The following is a 15,909-nucleotide window of genomic DNA, read 5'->3' on the forward strand; positions in this document are numbered from 1 at the left end:
AGGCTTCGCAAGGGGCCCGAGCATTGCCCTCGCCCCGTTTGTTGACAGGTTCTCCTTCTATGGGCTGAAGGGCCCTGTAGCCTGATTTGAGGTTGGACGCTCTATTATTCACAGGGGTGTACCGGGCCTAGACGGTGACTGGCTGACCCGTCAGGGCATCGCCCGTTTGGAAGCCCGTTTCGGAAGCGGAGGCGGGAATCCCTGCCCAATTTTCTTTTGGGGTGGTAGGGCTGTTGGCGCGGTTGCACAAGCTCTGCCAACTTTGGCGGCTTAAGCTTGGGATGCGAGGGACATGGTACAAAAATGCAAAGGTTTTCCAGGAAAAGAGTCTACGGGCAACGATTCCTTGTTGCTCTTTTCAGGTGAACTCAAGCCTCAGGGCTTTGAGGTAGGGGCACTGCCTACAGACAGCAGGAAAGGGCTTGTGCGAAGCTGCTGCCGCATTTAGGTAAGAAGAGTAAAAACCTGTACCAGGAGTGGGGCTCGAACCCACGCGGACACTTGTCCATTGGATCTTAAGTCCAACGCCTTAACCACTCGGCCATCCTGGTGAGCTGCTGCAAAGGGCTTCGAATTGAATCTTTGCTGTTTCAGCAGCAGGCGAACAAGTGGAAAACCAGCCCAGAGTGCCCCCTGTAGGAGGTTGGATGGAATTGGCTTGCGAGCGGCAAACGTCTCTCACTTAACAGCATTTCAATAGCCTCCAGCTGACTGCAAGTACGGTTGCGGAAACCTCCCGGGTGCTGCAGTCGTTTCCCCGGTGGCCTAGTAGTGAGGATTTGGTGCTTTCACTGCCACGGGCCTGGCTTCGAGTCCCCGACCAGAGTGTGTGTTTTGAGTAAAGGTGGTCTAGGGCAGTCCAGAGGCAGGCTGAGCCTCGAAGGCTGGTGCAGGCCTTGGTGTGCGAGCCCGAAAAAAGGGCAGCTCCTATGTCATCCCTTCTTGCCCTCCGGCACTTGCTGTACAAGCAAAGCCCCCTTTGAACTCTGCATGGTAACCCTGCTGTGTCTCGCAGGCAATCATGGCCTGCCGCCTTTTAATAAACGTGCTCTCCCACGAAGCAGTTCTCCTAAGGAGGGTTAGTTGTGAGTGTGCATCTTCAGCGGCAGCCTCTAGGGGGAGCTTCAGCACTGACCCACAAAAGCTCATAGCGAGGAAGGCTGTCCTTTCAGGAGAGCAAGACAGGAATATCAGCGCTTGGAAGTGAAAGCGCAAACGTTCCCAAAGTGATGCTGTCTTCAATCTCTAAGCTCCCCTTTTCGCAGACCATCACAAGTGTTTTTGTTTTCTTTCTTTCTTTCTTTCTTTCTTTCTTTCTTTCTTTCTTTCTTTCTTTCTTTCTTTCTTTCTTTCTTTCTTTCTTTCTTTCTTTCTTTATTTATTTATTAGCAGAAACGGCCCCCGAAGACCTGCAGGCACTGGTGCCCATTGTAGCAGAGGCCCTCAGCCTTTGGACTCGGACGCCACCATCTGAGCGACACGCAACAGGGTGCACCCACCGTCCCTGGTGGTCTAGTGGTTAGGATTCGGCGCTCTCACCGCCGCGGCCCGGGTTCGATTCCCGGTCAGGGAAGGAGCTCTTTTAACAACTGACATTTTTATTTACAGCAATGCAGTTAACTGGCGACCGGAAATCTTGCTCCCAGATGCAGATTTGCGTGCACAAAATGGAGGAAGTGCCCTCAGCGCGACGCAAAACGTGTTTATGGCAGAGTCCCATTCATTCTCCTGTCGCTGCGGAAAGACTGCCCTTGACGCAAAAAAGGCAGCTTCCTTTTTCACCGCTGGAGAGAACCTATCTGCTCGGCCCTCCCCCTCTCTTCCCAGTCCCCCAATGGACTGGCCTTTGAGGCACCTGCAGGCATTGTGCACTCGGACACCACTGCCCGGCCTTCCCAAGCTATCCAGCGGTCTCCCTGGTGGTCTAGTGGTTAGGATTCGGCGCCGCGGCCCGGGTTCGATTCCCGGTCAGGGAAGAGAGGCTTTTACTGAATGACATTTTTACAGAAATTCAAACAACTGCGTCTCAAAAAATATTTCTTTCAAATGTAGCTTCACTCACAGGCAATAGCGGCGTGGCTCCCCTGGCGGTAACTCCAAGCATCTTTTCAGCATGGTCCCTTACCGGAAGCTGTCGCCGCTAGAAGTGGGCCTGTGCCCCAAAAAGGAAGCTTTCTTTCTTCCAAAGCTGTAGAGAAAATATTAGTCCTGTCGCCCTGCCAAAGCCGAGCTCGCCCACCATCCCTAGCCTCATCAGACCAAGACCTTGCCCGGGACCCTGGGGCAGAGGGCTGCAGAAATGGTTGCGTACCGGTTTGGAGGAGAAAAGCAGGGGAGGGAGGGGTCGTAGCTGCTTGATTTGCATACAGAGCTGTGGTCTGCTGGGAAAGTGCAGCCTTTGGAGCTTGGCAAAGGCTTCGCAAGGGGCCCGAGCATTGCCCTCGCCCCGTTTGTTGACAGGTTCTCCTTCTATGGGCTGAAGGGCCCTGTAGCCTGATTTGAGGTTGGACGCTCTATTATTCACAGGGGTGTACCGGGCCTAGACGGTGACTGGCTGACCCGTCAGGGCATCGCCCGTTTGGAAGCCCGTTTCGGAAGCGGAGGCGGGAATCCCTGCCCAATTTTCTTTTGGGGTGGTAGGGCTGTTGGCGCGGTTGCACAAGCTCTGCCAACTTTGGCGGCTTAAGCTTGGGATGCGAGGGACATGGTACAAAAATGCAAAGGTTTTCCAGGAAAAGAGTCTACGGGCAACGATTCCTTGTTGCTCTTTTCAGGTGAACTCAAGCCTCAGGGCTTTGAGGTAGGGGCACTGCCTACAGACAGCAGGAAAGGGCTTGTGCGAAGCTGCTGCCGCATTTAGGTAAGAAGAGTAAAAACCTGTACCAGGAGTGGGGCTCGAACCCACGCGGACACTTGTCCATTGGATCTTAAGTCCAACGCCTTAACCACTCGGCCATCCTGGTGAGCTGCTGCAAAGGGCTTCGAATTGAATCTTTGCTGTTTCAGCAGCAGGCGAACAAGTGGAAAACCAGCCCAGAGTGCCCCCTGTAGGAGGTTGGATGGAATTGGCTTGCGAGCGGCAAACGTCTCTCACTTAACAGCATTTCAATAGCCTCCAGCTGACTGCAAGTACGGTTGCGGAAACCTCCCGGGTGCTGCAGTCGTTTCCCCGGTGGCCTAGTAGTGAGGATTTGGTGCTTTCACTGCCACGGGCCTGGCTTCGAGTCCCCGACCAGAGTGTGTGTTTTGAGTAAAGGTGGTCTAGGGCAGTCCAGAGGCAGGCTGAGCCTCGAAGGCTGGTGCAGGCCTTGGTGTGCGAGCCCGAAAAAAGGGCAGCTCCTATGTCATCCCTTCTTGCCCTCCGGCACTTGCTGTACAAGCAAAGCCCCCTTTGAACTCTGCATGGTAACCCTGCTGTGTCTCGCAGGCAATCATGGCCTGCCGCCTTTTAATAAACGTGCTCTCCCACGAAGCAGTTCTCCTAAGGAGGGTTAGTTGTGAGTGTGCATCTTCAGCGGCAGCCTCTAGGGGGAGCTTCAGCACTGACCCACAAAAGCTCATAGCGAGGAAGGCTGTCCTTTCAGGAGAGCAAGACAGGAATATCAGCGCTTGGAAGTGAAAGCGCAAACGTTCCCAAAGTGATGCTGTCTTCAATCTCTAAGCTCCCCTTTTCGCAGACCATCACAAGTGTTTTTGTTTTCTTTCTTTCTTTCTTTCTTTCTTTCTTTCTTTCTTTCTTTCTTTCTTTCTTTCTTTCTTTCTTTCTTTCTTTATTTATTTATTAGCAGAAACGGCCCCCGAAGACCTGCAGGCACTGGTGCCCATTGTAGCAGAGGCCCTCAGCCTTTGGACTCGGACGCCACCATCTGAGCGACACGCAACAGGGTGCACCCACCGTCCCTGGTGGTCTAGTGGTTAGGATTCGGCGCTCTCACCGCCGCGGCCCGGGTTGGATTCCCGGTCAGGGAAGGAGCTCTTTTAACAACTGACATTTTTATTTACAGCAATGCAGTTAACTGGCGACCGGAAATCTTGCTCCCAGATGCAGATTTGCGTGCACAAAATGGAGGAAGTGCCCTCAGCGCGACGCAAAACGTGTTTATGGCAGAGTCCCATTCATTCTCCTGTCGCTGCGGAAAGACTGCCCTTGACGCAAAAAAGGCAGCTTCCTTTTTCACTGCTGGAGAGAACCTATCTGCTCGGCCCTCCCCCTCTCTTCCCAGTCCCCCAATGGACTGGCCTTTGAGGCACCTGCAGGCATTGTGCACTCGGACACCACTGCCCGGCCTTCCCAAGCTATCCAGCGGTCTCCCTGGTGGTCTAGTGGTTAGGATTCGGCGCCGCGGCCCGGGTTCGATTCCCGGTCAGGGAAGAGAGGCTTTTACTGAATGACATTTTTACAGAAATTCAAACAACTGCGTCTCAAAAAATATTTCTTTCAAATGTAGCTTCACTCACAGGCAATAGCGGCGTGGCTCCCCTGGCGGTAACTCCAAGCATCTTTTCAGCATGGTCCCTTACCGGAAGCTGTCGCCGCTAGAAGTGGGCCTGTGCCCCAAAAAGGAAGCTTTCTTTCTTCCAAAGCTGTAGAGAAAATATTAGTCCTGTCGCCCTGCCAAAGCCGAGCTCGCCCACCATCCCTAGCCTCATCAGACCAAGACCTTGCCCGGGACCCTGGGGCAGAGGGCTGCAGAAATGGTTGCGTACCGGTTTGGAGGAGAAAAGCAGGGGAGGGAGGGGTCGTAGCTGCTTGATTTGCATACAGAGCTGTGGTCTGCTGGGAAAGTGCAGCCTTTGGAGCTTGGCAAAGGCTTCGCAAGGGGCCCGAGCATTGCCCTCGCCCCGTTTGTTGACAGGTTCTCCTTCTATGGGCTGAAGGGCCCTGTAGCCTGATTTGAGGTTGGACGCTCTATTATTCACAGGGGTGTACCGGGCCTAGACGGTGACTGGCTGACCCGTCAGGGCATCGCCCGTTTGGAAGCCCGTTTCGGAAGCGGAGGCGGGAATCCCTGCCCAATTTTCTTTTGGGGTGGTAGGGCTGTTGGCGCGGTTGCACAAGCTCTGCCAACTTTGGCGGCTTAAGCTTGGGATGCGAGGGACATGGTACAAAAATGCAAAGGTTTTCCAGGAAAAGAGTCTACGGGCAACGATTCCTTGTTGCTCTTTTCAGGTGAACTCAAGCCTCAGGGCTTTGAGGTAGGGGCACTGCCTACAGACAGCAGGAAAGGGCTTGCGCGAAGCTGCTGCCGCATTTAGGTAAGAAGAGTAAAAACCTGTACCAGGAGTGGGGCTCGAACCCACGCGGACACTTGTCCATTGGATCTTAAGTCCAACGCCTTAACCACTCGGCCATCCTGGTGAGCTGCTGCAAAGGGCTTCGAATTGAATCTTTGCTGTTTCAGCAGCAGGCGAACAAGTGGAAAACCAGCCCAGAGTGCCCCCTGTAGGAGGTTGGATGGAATTGGCTTGCGAGCGGCAAACGTCTCTCACTTAACAGCATTTCAATAGCCTCCAGCTGACTGCAAGTACGGTTGCGGAAACCTCCCGGGTGCTGCAGTCGTTTCCCCGGTGGCCTAGTAGTGAGGATTTGGTGCTTTCACTGCCACGGGCCTGGCTTCGAGTCCCCGACCAGAGTGTGTGTTTTGAGTAAAGGTGGTCTAGGGCAGTCCAGAGGCAGGCTGAGCCTCGAAGGCTGGTGCAGGCCTTGGTGTGCGAGCCCGAAAAAAGGGCAGCTCCTATGTCATCCCTTCTTGCCCTCCGGCACTTGCTGTACAAGCAAAGCCCCCTTTGAACTCTGCATGGTAACCCTGCTGTGTCTCGCAGGCAATCATGGCCTGCCGCCTTTTAATAAACGTGCTCTCCCACGAAGCAGTTCTCCTAAGGAGGGTTAGTTGTGAGTGTGCATCTTCAGCGGCAGCCTCTAGGGGGAGCTTCAGCACTGACCCACAAAAGCTCATAGCGAGGAAGGCTGTCCTTTCAGGAGAGCAAGACAGGAATATCAGCGCTTGGAAGTGAAAGCGCAAACGTTCCCAAAGTGATGCTGTCTTCAATCTCTAAGCTCCCCTTTTCGCAGACCATCACAAGTGTTTTTGTTTTCTTTCTTTCTTTCTTTCTTTCTTTCTTTCTTTCTTTCTTTCTTTCTTTATTTATTTATTTATTAGCAGAAACGGCCCCCGAAGACCTGCAGGCACTGGTGCCCATTGTAGCAGAGGCCCTCAGCCTTTGGACTCGGACGCCACCATCTGAGCGACACGCAACAGGGTGCACCCACCGTCCCTGGTGGTCTAGTGGTTAGGATTCGGCGCTCTCACCGCCGCGGCCCGGGTTGGATTCCCGGTCAGGGAAGGAGCTCTTTTAACAACTGACATTTTTATTTACAGCAATGCAGTTAACTGGCGACCGGAAATCTTGCTCCCAGATGCAGATTTGCGTGCACAAAATGGAGGAAGTGCCCTCAGCGCGACGCAAAACGTGTTTATGGCAGAGTCCCATTCATTCTCCTGTCGCTGCGGAAAGACTGCCCTTGACGCAAAAAAGGCAGCTTCCTTTTTCACCGCTGGAGAGAACCTATCTGCTCGGCCCTCCCCCTCTCTTCCCAGTCCCCCAATGGACTGGCCTTTGAGGCACCTGCAGGCATTGTGCACTCGGACACCACTGCCCGGCCTTCCCAAGCTATCCAGCGGTCTCCCTGGTGGTCTAGTGGTTAGGATTCGGCGCCGCGGCCCGGGTTCGATTCCCGGTCAGGGAAGAGAGGCTTTTACTGAATGACATTTTTACAGAAATTCAAACAACTGCGTCTCAAAAAATATTTCTTTCAAATGTAGCTTCACTCACAGGCAATAGCGGCGTGGCTCCCCTGGCGGTAACTCCAAGCATCTTTTCAGCATGGTCCCTTACCGGAAGCTGTCGCCGCTAGAAGTGGGCCTGTGCCCCAAAAAGGAAGCTTTCTTTCTTCCAAAGCTGTAGAGAAAATATTAGTCCTGTCGCCCTGCCAAAGCCGAGCTCGCCCACCATCCCTAGCCTCATCAGACCAAGACCTTGCCCGGGACCCTGGGGCAGAGGGCTGCAGAAATGGTTGCGTACCGGTTTGGAGGAGAAAAGCAGGGGAGGGAGGGGTCGTAGCTGCTTGATTTGCATACAGAGCTGTGGTCTGCTGGGAAAGTGCAGCCTTTGGAGCTTGGCAAAGGCTTCGCAAGGGGCCCGAGCATTGCCCTCGCCCCGTTTGTTGACAGGTTCTCCTTCTATGGGCTGAAGGGCCCTGTAGCCTGATTTGAGGTTGGACGCTCTATTATTCACAGGGGTGTACCGGGCCTAGACGGTGACTGGCTGACCCGTCAGGGCATCGCCCGTTTGGAAGCCCGTTTCGGAAGCGGAGGCGGGAATCCCTGCCCAATTTTCTTTTGGGGTGGTAGGGCTGTTGGCGCGGTTGCACAAGCTCTGCCAACTTTGGCGGCTTAAGCTTGGGATGCGAGGGACATGGTACAAAAATGCAAAGGTTTTCCAGGAAAAGAGTCTACGGGCAACGATTCCTTGTTGCTCTTTTCAGGTGAACTCAAGCCTCAGGGCTTTGAGGTAGGGGCACTGCCTACAGACAGCAGGAAAGGGCTTGTGCGAAGCTGCTGCCGCATTTAGGTAAGAAGAGTAAAAACCTGTACCAGGAGTGGGGCTCGAACCCACGCGGACACTTGTCCATTGGATCTTAAGTCCAACGCCTTAACCACTCGGCCATCCTGGTGAGCTGCTGCAAAGGGCTTCGAATTGAATCTTTGCTGTTTCAGCAGCAGGCGAACAAGTGGAAAACCAGCCCAGAGTGCCCCCTGTAGGAGGTTGGATGGAATTGGCTTGCGAGCGGCAAACGTCTCTCACTTAACAGCATTTCAATAGCCTCCAGCTGACTGCAAGTACGGTTGCGGAAACCTCCCGGGTGCTGCAGTCGTTTCCCCGGTGGCCTAGTAGTGAGGATTTGGTGCTTTCACTGCCACGGGCCTGGCTTCGAGTCCCCGACCAGAGTGTGTGTTTTGAGTAAAGGTGGTCTAGGGCAGTCCAGAGGCAGGCTGAGCCTCGAAGGCTGGTGCAGGCCTTGGTGTGCGAGCCCGAAAAAAGGGCAGCTCCTATGTCATCCCTTCTTGCCCTCCGGCACTTGCTGTACAAGCAAAGCCCCCTTTGAACTCTGCATGGTAACCCTGCTGTGTCTCGCAGGCAATCATGGCCTGCCGCCTTTTAATAAACGTGCTCTCCCACGAAGCAGTTCTCCTAAGGAGGGTTAGTTGTGAGTGTGCATCTTCAGCGGCAGCCTCTAGGGGGAGCTTCAGCACTGACCCACAAAAGCTCATAGCGAGGAAGGCTGTCCTTTCAGGAGAGCAAGACAGGAATATCAGCGCTTGGAAGTGAAAGCGCAAACGTTCCCAAAGTGATGCTGTCTTCAATCTCTAAGCTCCCCTTTTCGCAGACCATCACAAGTGTTTTTGTTTTCTTTCTTTCTTTCTTTATTTCTTTCTTTATTTATTTATTTATTAGCAGAAACGGCCCCCGAAGACCTGCAGGCACTGGTGCCCATTGTAGCAGAGGCCCTCAGCCTTTGGACTCGGACGCCACCATCTGAGCGACACGCAACAGGGTGCACCCACCGTCCCTGGTGGTCTAGTGGTTAGGATTCGGCGCTCTCACCGCCGCGGCCCGGGTTCGATTCCCGGTCAGGGAAGGAGCTCTTTTAACAACTGACATTTTTATTTACAGCAATGCAGTTAACTGGCGACCGGAAATCTTGCTCCCAGATGCAGATTTGCGTGCACAAAATGGAGGAAGTGCCCTCAGCGCGACGCAAAACGTGTTTATGGCAGAGTCCCATTCATTCTCCTGTCGCTGCGGAAAGACTGCCCTTGACGCAAAAAAGGCAGCTTCCTTTTTCACCGCTGGAGAGAACCTATCTGCTCGGCCCTCCCCCTCTCTTCCCAGTCCCCCAATGGACTGGCCTTTGAGGCACCTGCAGGCATTGTGCACTCGGACACCACTGCCCGGCCTTCCCGAGCTATCCAGCGGTCTCCCTGGTGGTCTAGTGGTTAGGATTCGGCGCTCCGCGGCCCGGGTTCGATTCCCGGTCAGGGAAGAGAGGCTTTTACTGAATGACATTTTTACAGAAATTCAAACAACTGCGTCTCAAAAAATATTTCTTTCAAATGTAGCTTCACTCACAGGCAATAGCGGCGTGGCTCCCCTGGCGGTAACTCCAAGCATCTTTTCAGCATGGTCCCTTACCGGAAGCTGTCGCCGCTAGAAGTGAGCCTGTGCCCCAAAAAGGAAGCTTTCTTTCTTCCAAAGCTGTAGAGAAAATATTAGTCCTGTCGCCCTGCCAAAGCCGAGCTCGCCCACCATCCCTAGCCTCATCAGACCAAGACCTTGCCCGGGACCCTGGGGCAGAGGGCTGCAGAAATGGTTGCGTACCGGTTTGGAGGAGAAAAGCAGGGGAGGGAGGGGTCGTAGCTGCTTGATTTGCATACAGAGCTGTGGTCTGCTGGGAAAGTGCAGCCTTTGGAGCTTGGCAAAGGCTTCGCAAGGGGCCCGAGCATTGCCCTCGCCCCGTTTGTTGACAGGTTCTCCTTCTATGGGCTGAAGGGCCCTGTAGCCTGATTTGAGGTTGGACGCTCTATTATTCACAGGGGTGTACCGGGCCTAGACGGTGACTGGCTGACCCGTCAGGGCATCGCCCGTTTCGGAAGCCGTGAGGAAGCGGAGGCGGGAATCCCTGCCCAATTTTCTTTTGGGGTGGTAGGGCTGTTGGCGGGGTTGCACAAGCTCTGCCAACTTTGGCGGCTTAAGCTTGGGATGCGAGGGACATGGTACAAAAATGCAAAGGTTTTCCAGGAAAAGAGTCTACGGGCAACGATTCCTTGTTGCTCTTTTCAGGTGAACTCAAGCCTCAGGGCTTTGAGGTAGGGGCACTGCCTACAGACAGCAGGAAAGGGCTTGTGCGAAGCTGCTGCCGAATTTAGGTAAGAAGAGTAAAAACCTGTACCAGGAGTGGGGCTCGGACCCACGCGGACACTTGTCCATTGGATCTTAAGTCCAACACCTTAACCACTCGGCCATCCTGGTGAGCTGCTGCAAAGGGCTTCGAATTGAATCTTTGCTGTTTCAGCAGCAGGCGAACAAGTGGAAAACCAGCCCAGAGTGCCCCCTGCAGGAGGTTGGATGGAATTGGCTTGCGAGCGGCAAACGTCTCTCACTTAACAGCATTTCAATAGCCTCCAGCTGACTGCAAGTACGGTTGCGGAAACCTCCCGGGTGCTGCAGTCGTTTCCCCGGTGGCCTAGTGGTGAGGATTTGGTGCTTTCACTGCCACGGGCCTGGCTTCGAGTCCCCGACCAGAGTGTGTGCTTTGAGTAAAGGTGGTCTAGGGCAGTCCAGAGGCAGGCTGAGCCTCGAAGGCTGGTGCAGGCCTTGGTGTGCGAGCCCGACTAAAGGGCAGCTCCTATGTCATCCCTTCTTGCCCTCCGGCACTTGCTGTACAAGCAAAGCCCCCTTTGAACTCTGCATGGTAACCCTGCTGTGTCTCGCAGGCAATCATGGCCTGCCGCCTTTTAATAAACGTGCTCTCCCACGAAGCAGTTCTCCTAAGGAGGGTTAGTTGTGAGTGTGCATCTTCAGCGGCAGCCTCTAGGGGGAGCTTCAGCACTGACCCACAAAAGCTCATAGCGAGGAAGGCTGTCCTTTCAGGAGAGCAAGACAGGAATATCAGCGCTTGGAAGTGAAAGCGCAAACGTTCCCAAAGTGATGCTGTCTTCAATCTCTAAGCTCCCCTTTTCGCAGACCATCACAAGTGTTTTTGTTTTCTTTCTTTCTTTCTTTATTTCTTTCTTTATTTATTTATTTATTAGCAGAAACGGCCCCCGAAGACCTGCAGGCACTGGTGCCCATTGTAGCAGAGGCCCTCAGCCTTTGGACTCGGACGCCACCATCTGAGCGACACGCAACAGGGTGCACCCACCGTCCCTGGTGGTCTAGTGGTTAGGATTCGGCTGCCGCGGCCCGGGTTCGATTCCCGGTCAGGGAAGGAGCTCTTTTAACAACTGACATTTTTATTTACAGCAATGCAGTTAACTGGCGACCGGAAATCTTGCTCCCAGATGCAGATTTGCGTGCACAAAATGGAGGAAGTGCCCTCAGCGCGACGCAAAACGTGTTTATGGCAGAGTCCCATTCATTCTCCTGTCGCTGCGGAAAGACTGCCCTTGACGCAAAAAAGGCAGCTTCCTTTTTCACCGCTGGAGAGAACCTATCTGCTCGGCCCTCCCCCTCTCTTCCCAGTCCCCCAATGGACTGGCCTTTGAGGCACCTGCAGGCATTGTGCACTCGGACACCACTGCCCGGCCTTCCCGAGCTATCCAGCGGTCTCCCTGGTGGTCTAGTGGTTAGGATTCGGCGCTCCGCGGCCCGGGTTCGATTCCCGGTCAGGGAAGAGAGGCTTTTACTGAATGACATTTTTACAGAAATTCAAACAACTGCGTCTCAAAAAATATTTCTTTCAAATGTAGCTTCACTCACAGGCAATAGCGGCGTGGCTCCCCTGGCGGTAACTCCAAGCATCTTTTCAGCATGGTCCCTTACCGGAAGCTGTCGCCGCTAGAAGTGAGCCTGTGCCCCAAAAAGGAAGCTTTCTTTCTTCCAAAGCTGTAGAGAAAATATTAGTCCTGTCGCCCTGCCAAAGCCGAGCTCGCCCACCATCCCTAGCCTCATCAGACCAAGACCTTGCCCGGGACCCTGGGGCAGAGGGCTGCAGAAATGGTTGCGTACCGGTTTGGAGGAGAAAAGCAGGGGAGGGAGGGGTCGTAGCTGCTTGATTTGCATACAGAGCTGTGGTCTGCTGGGAAAGTGCAGCCTTTGGAGCTTGGCAAAGGCTTCGCAAGGGGCCCGAGCATTGCCCTCGCCCCGTTTGTTGACAGGTTCTCCTTCTATGGGCTGAAGGGCCCTGTAGCCTGATTTGAGGTTGGACGCTCTATTATTCACAGGGGTGTACCGGGCCTAGACGGTGACTGGCTGACCCGTCAGGGCATCGCCCGTTTCGGAAGCCGTGAGGAAGCGGAGGCGGGAATCCCTGCCCAATTTTCTTTTGGGGTGGTAGGGCTGTTGGCGGGGTTGCACAAGCTCTGCCAACTTTGGCGGCTTAAGCTTGGGATGCGAGGGACATGGTACAAAAATGCAAAGGTTTTCCAGGAAAAGAGTCTACGGGCAACGATTCCTTGTTGCTCTTTTCAGGTGAACTCAAGCCTCAGGGCTTTGAGGTAGGGGCACTGCCTACAGACAGCAGGAAAGGGCTTGTGCGAAGCTGCTGCCGAATTTAGGTAAGAAGAGTAAAAACCTGTACCAGGAGTGGGGCTCGGACCCACGCGGACACTTGTCCATTGGATCTTAAGTCCAACACCTTAACCACTCGGCCATCCTGGTGAGCTGCTGCAAAGGGCTTCGAATTGAATCTTTGCTGTTTCAGCAGCAGGCGAACAAGTGGAAAACCAGCCCAGAGTGCCCCCTGCAGGAGGTTGGATGGAATTGGCTTGCGAGCGGCAAACGTCTCTCACTTAACAGCATTTCAATAGCCTCCAGCTGACTGCAAGTACGGTTGCGGAAACCTCCCGGGTGCTGCAGTCGTTTCCCCGGTGGCCTAGTGGTGAGGATTTGGTGCTTTCACTGCCACGGGCCTGGCTTCGAGTCCCCGACCAGAGTGTGTGCTTTGAGTAAAGGTGGTCTAGGGCAGTCCAGAGGCAGGCTGAGCCTCGAAGGCTGGTGCAGGCCTTGGTGTGCGAGCCCGACTAAAGGGCAGCTCCTATGTCATCCCTTCTTGCCCTCCGGCACTTGCTGTACAAGCAAAGCCCCCTTTGAACTCTGCATGGTAACCCTGCTGTGTCTCGCAGGCAATCATGGCCTGCCGCCTTTTAATAAACGTGCTCTCCCACGAAGCAGTTCTCCTAAGGAGGGTTAGTTGTGAGTGTGCATCTTCAGCGGCAGCCTCTAGGGGGAGCTTCAGCACTGACCCACAAAAGCTCATAGCGAGGAAGGCTGTCCTTTCAGGAGAGCAAGACAGGAATATCAGCGCTTGGAAGTGAAAGCGCAAACGTTCCCAAAGTGATGCTGTCTTCAATCTCTAAGCTCCCCTTTTCGCAGACCATCACAAGTGTTTTTGTTTTCTTTCTTTCTTTCTTTCTTTCTTTTTTTCTTTCTTTCTTTCTTTCTTTCTTTATTTATTTATTAGCAGAAACGGCCCCCGAAGACCTGCAGGCACTGGTGCCCATTGTAGCAGAGGCCCTCAGCCTTTGGACTCGGACGCCACCATCTGAGCGACACGCAACAGGGTGCACCCACCGTCCCTGGTGGTCTAGTGGTTAGGATTCGGGGTGCTCTCACCGCCGCGGCCCGGGTTCGATTCCCGGTCAGGGAAGGAGCTCTTTTAACAACTGACATTTTTATTTACAGCAATGCAGTTAACTGGCGACCGGAAATCTTGCTCCCAGATGCAGATTTGCGTGCACAAAATGGAGGAAGTGCCCTCAGCGCGACGCAAAACGTGTTTATGGCAGAGTCCCATTCATTCTCCTGTCGCTGCGGAAAGACTGCCCTTGACGCAAAAAAGGCAGCTTCCTTTTTCACCGCTGGAGAGAACCTATCTGCTCGGCCCTCCCCCTCTCTTCCCAGTCCCCCAATGGACTGGCCTTTGAGGCACCTGCAGGCATTGTGCACTCGGACACCACTGCCCGGCCTTCCCGAGCTATCCAGCCGTCTCCCTGGTGGTCTAGTGGTTAGGATTCGGCGCTCTCACCGCGGCCCGGGTTCGATTCCCGGTCAGGGAAGAGAGGCTTTTACTGAATGACATTTTTACAGAAATTCAAACAACTGCGTCTCAAAAAATATTTCTTTCAAATGTAGCTTCACTCACAGGCAATAGCGGCGTGGCTCCCCTGGCGGTAACTCCAAGCATCTTTTCAGCATGGTCCCTTACCGGAAGCTGTCGCCGCTAGAAGTGGGCCTGTGCCCCAAAAAGGAAGCTTTCTTTCTTCCAAAGCTGTAGAGAAAATATTAGTCCTGTCGCCCTGCCAAAGCCGAGCTCGCCCACCATCCCTAGCCTCATCAGACCAAGACCTTGCCCGGGACCCTGGGGCAGAGGGCTGCAGAAATGGTTGCGTACCGGTTTGGAGGAGAAAAGCAGGGGAGGGAGGGGTCGTAGCTGCTTGATTTGCATACAGAGCTGTGGTCTGCTGGGAAAGTGCAGCCTTTGGAGCTTGGCAAAGGCTTCGCAAGGGGCCCGAGCATTGCCCTCGCCCCGTTTGTTGACAGGTTCTCCTTCTATGGGCTGAAGGGCCCTGTAGCCTGATTTGAGGTTGGACGCTCTATTATTCACAGGGGTGTACCGGGCCTAGACGGTGACTGGCTGACCCGTCAGGGCATCGCCCGTTTGGAAGCCCGTTTCGGAAGCGGAGGCGGGAATCCCTGCCCAATTTTCTTTTGGGGTGGTAGGGCTGTTGGCGCGGTTGCACAAGCTCTGCCAACTTTGGCGGCTTAAGCTTGGGATGCGAGGGACATGGTACAAAAATGCAAAGGTTTTCCAGGAAAAGAGTCTACGGGCAACGATTCCTTGTTGCTCTTTTCAGGTGAACTCAAGCCTCAGGGCTTTGAGGTAGGGGCACTGCCTACAGACAGCAGGAAAGGGCTTGTGCGAAGCTGCTGCCGCATTTAGGTAAGAAGAGTAAAAACCTGTACCAGGAGTGGGGCTCGAACCCACGCGGACACTTGTCCATTGGATCTTAAGTCCAATGCCTTAACCACTCGGCCATCCTGGTGAGCTGCTGCAAAGGGCTTCGAATTGAATCTTTGCTGTTTCAGCAGCAGGCGAACAAGTGGAAAACCAGCCCAGAGTGCCCCCTGCAGGAGGTTGGATGGAATTGGCTTGCGAGCGGCAAACGTCTCTCACTTAACAGCATTTCAATAGCCTCCAGCTGACTGCAAGTACGGTTGCGGAAACCTCCCGGGTGCTGCAGTCGTTTCCCCGGTGGCCTAGTGGTGAGGATTTGGTGCTTTCACTGCCACGGGCCTGGCTTCGAGTCCCCGACCAGAGTGTGTGCTTTGAGTAAAGGTGGTCTAGGGCAGTCCAGAGGCAGGCTGAGCCTCGAAGGCTGGTGCAGGCCTTGGTGTGCGAGCCCGAAAAAAGGGCAGCTCCTATGTCATCCCTTCTTGCCCTCCGGCACTTGCTGTACAAGCAAAGCCCCCTTTGAACTCTGCATGGTAACCCTGCTGTGTCTCGCAGGCAATCATGGCCTGCCGCCTTTTAATAAACGTGCTCTCCCACGAAGCAGTTCTCCTAAGGAGGGTTAGTTGTGAGTGTGCATCTTCAGCGGCAGCCTCTAGGGGGAGCTTCAGCACTGACCCACAAAAGCTCATAGCGAGGAAGGCTGTCCTTTCAGGAGAGCAAGACAGGAATATCAGCGCTTGGAAGTGAAAGCGCAAACGTTCCCAAAGTGATGCTGTCTTCAATCTCTAAGCTCCCCTTTTCGCAGACCATCACAAGTGTTTTTGTTTTCTTTCTTTCTTTCTTTCTTTCTTTCTTTCTTTCTTTCTTTCTTTCTCTTTCTTTCTTTCTTTCTTTCTTTCTTTCTTTCTTTCTTTCTTTATTAGCAGAAACGGCCCCCGAAGACCTGCAGGCACTGGTGCCCATTGTAGCAGAGGCCCTCAGCCTTTGGACTCGGACGCCACCATCTGAGCGACACGCAACAGGGTGCACCCACCGTCCCTGGTGGTCTAGTGGTTAGGATTCGGCGCTCTCACCCCGGGTTCGATTCCCGGTCAGAGAAGGAGCTCTTTTAACAACTGACATTTTTATTTACAGCAATGCAGTTAACTGGCGACCGGAAATCTTGCTCCCAGATG

The 15,909-nt window shown here is 54.0% G+C and overlaps 12 non-coding genes across 12 annotated transcripts; 5 read left to right on the plus strand and 7 right to left on the minus strand.

The window, feature by feature from the left end:
- Positions 1 to 468: 468 nt before the first annotated feature.
- TRNAL-UAA (transfer RNA leucine (anticodon UAA)) lies at positions 469 to 551 on the minus strand. Its single transcript has one exon. It is a non-coding gene; the product is annotated as a tRNA-Leu (tRNA).
- A 950-nt stretch (positions 552 to 1,501) lies between these two features.
- On the plus strand, positions 1,502 to 1,573 carry TRNAE-CUC (transfer RNA glutamic acid (anticodon CUC)). The gene has a single exon. It is a non-coding gene; the product is annotated as a tRNA-Glu (tRNA).
- Positions 1,574 to 2,880: 1,307 nt separating this feature from the next.
- On the minus strand, positions 2,881 to 2,963 carry TRNAL-UAA (transfer RNA leucine (anticodon UAA)). Its single transcript has one exon. It is a non-coding gene; the product is annotated as a tRNA-Leu (tRNA).
- Positions 2,964 to 3,897: 934 nt separating this feature from the next.
- Positions 3,898 to 3,969, plus strand: TRNAE-CUC (transfer RNA glutamic acid (anticodon CUC)). The gene has a single exon. It is a non-coding gene; the product is annotated as a tRNA-Glu (tRNA).
- A 1,307-nt stretch (positions 3,970 to 5,276) lies between these two features.
- Positions 5,277 to 5,359, minus strand: TRNAL-UAA (transfer RNA leucine (anticodon UAA)). The gene has a single exon. It is a non-coding gene; the product is annotated as a tRNA-Leu (tRNA).
- A 914-nt stretch (positions 5,360 to 6,273) lies between these two features.
- Positions 6,274 to 6,345, plus strand: TRNAE-CUC (transfer RNA glutamic acid (anticodon CUC)). The gene has a single exon. It is a non-coding gene; the product is annotated as a tRNA-Glu (tRNA).
- Positions 6,346 to 7,652: 1,307 nt separating this feature from the next.
- On the minus strand, positions 7,653 to 7,735 carry TRNAL-UAA (transfer RNA leucine (anticodon UAA)). Its single transcript has one exon. It is a non-coding gene; the product is annotated as a tRNA-Leu (tRNA).
- Positions 7,736 to 8,629: 894 nt separating this feature from the next.
- TRNAE-CUC (transfer RNA glutamic acid (anticodon CUC)) lies at positions 8,630 to 8,701 on the plus strand. Its single transcript has one exon. It is a non-coding gene; the product is annotated as a tRNA-Glu (tRNA).
- Positions 8,702 to 10,009: 1,308 nt separating this feature from the next.
- On the minus strand, positions 10,010 to 10,092 carry TRNAL-UAA (transfer RNA leucine (anticodon UAA)). Its single transcript has one exon. It is a non-coding gene; the product is annotated as a tRNA-Leu (tRNA).
- A 2,266-nt stretch (positions 10,093 to 12,358) lies between these two features.
- On the minus strand, positions 12,359 to 12,441 carry TRNAL-UAA (transfer RNA leucine (anticodon UAA)). The gene has a single exon. It is a non-coding gene; the product is annotated as a tRNA-Leu (tRNA).
- Positions 12,442 to 13,355: 914 nt separating this feature from the next.
- Positions 13,356 to 13,429, plus strand: TRNAE-CUC (transfer RNA glutamic acid (anticodon CUC)). The gene has a single exon. It is a non-coding gene; the product is annotated as a tRNA-Glu (tRNA).
- Positions 13,430 to 14,742: 1,313 nt separating this feature from the next.
- Positions 14,743 to 14,825, minus strand: TRNAL-UAA (transfer RNA leucine (anticodon UAA)). The gene has a single exon. It is a non-coding gene; the product is annotated as a tRNA-Leu (tRNA).
- Between the last annotated feature and the right edge of the window lie 1,084 nt (positions 14,826 to 15,909).

The sequence above is a fragment of the Ambystoma mexicanum genome, chromosome 5p (assembly GCF_040938575.1).
Source record: "Ambystoma mexicanum isolate Mex_15411 chromosome 5p, UKY_AmexF1_1, whole genome shotgun sequence".
Classification (NCBI taxonomy): Eukaryota; Metazoa; Chordata; class Amphibia; order Caudata; family Ambystomatidae; genus Ambystoma; species Ambystoma mexicanum.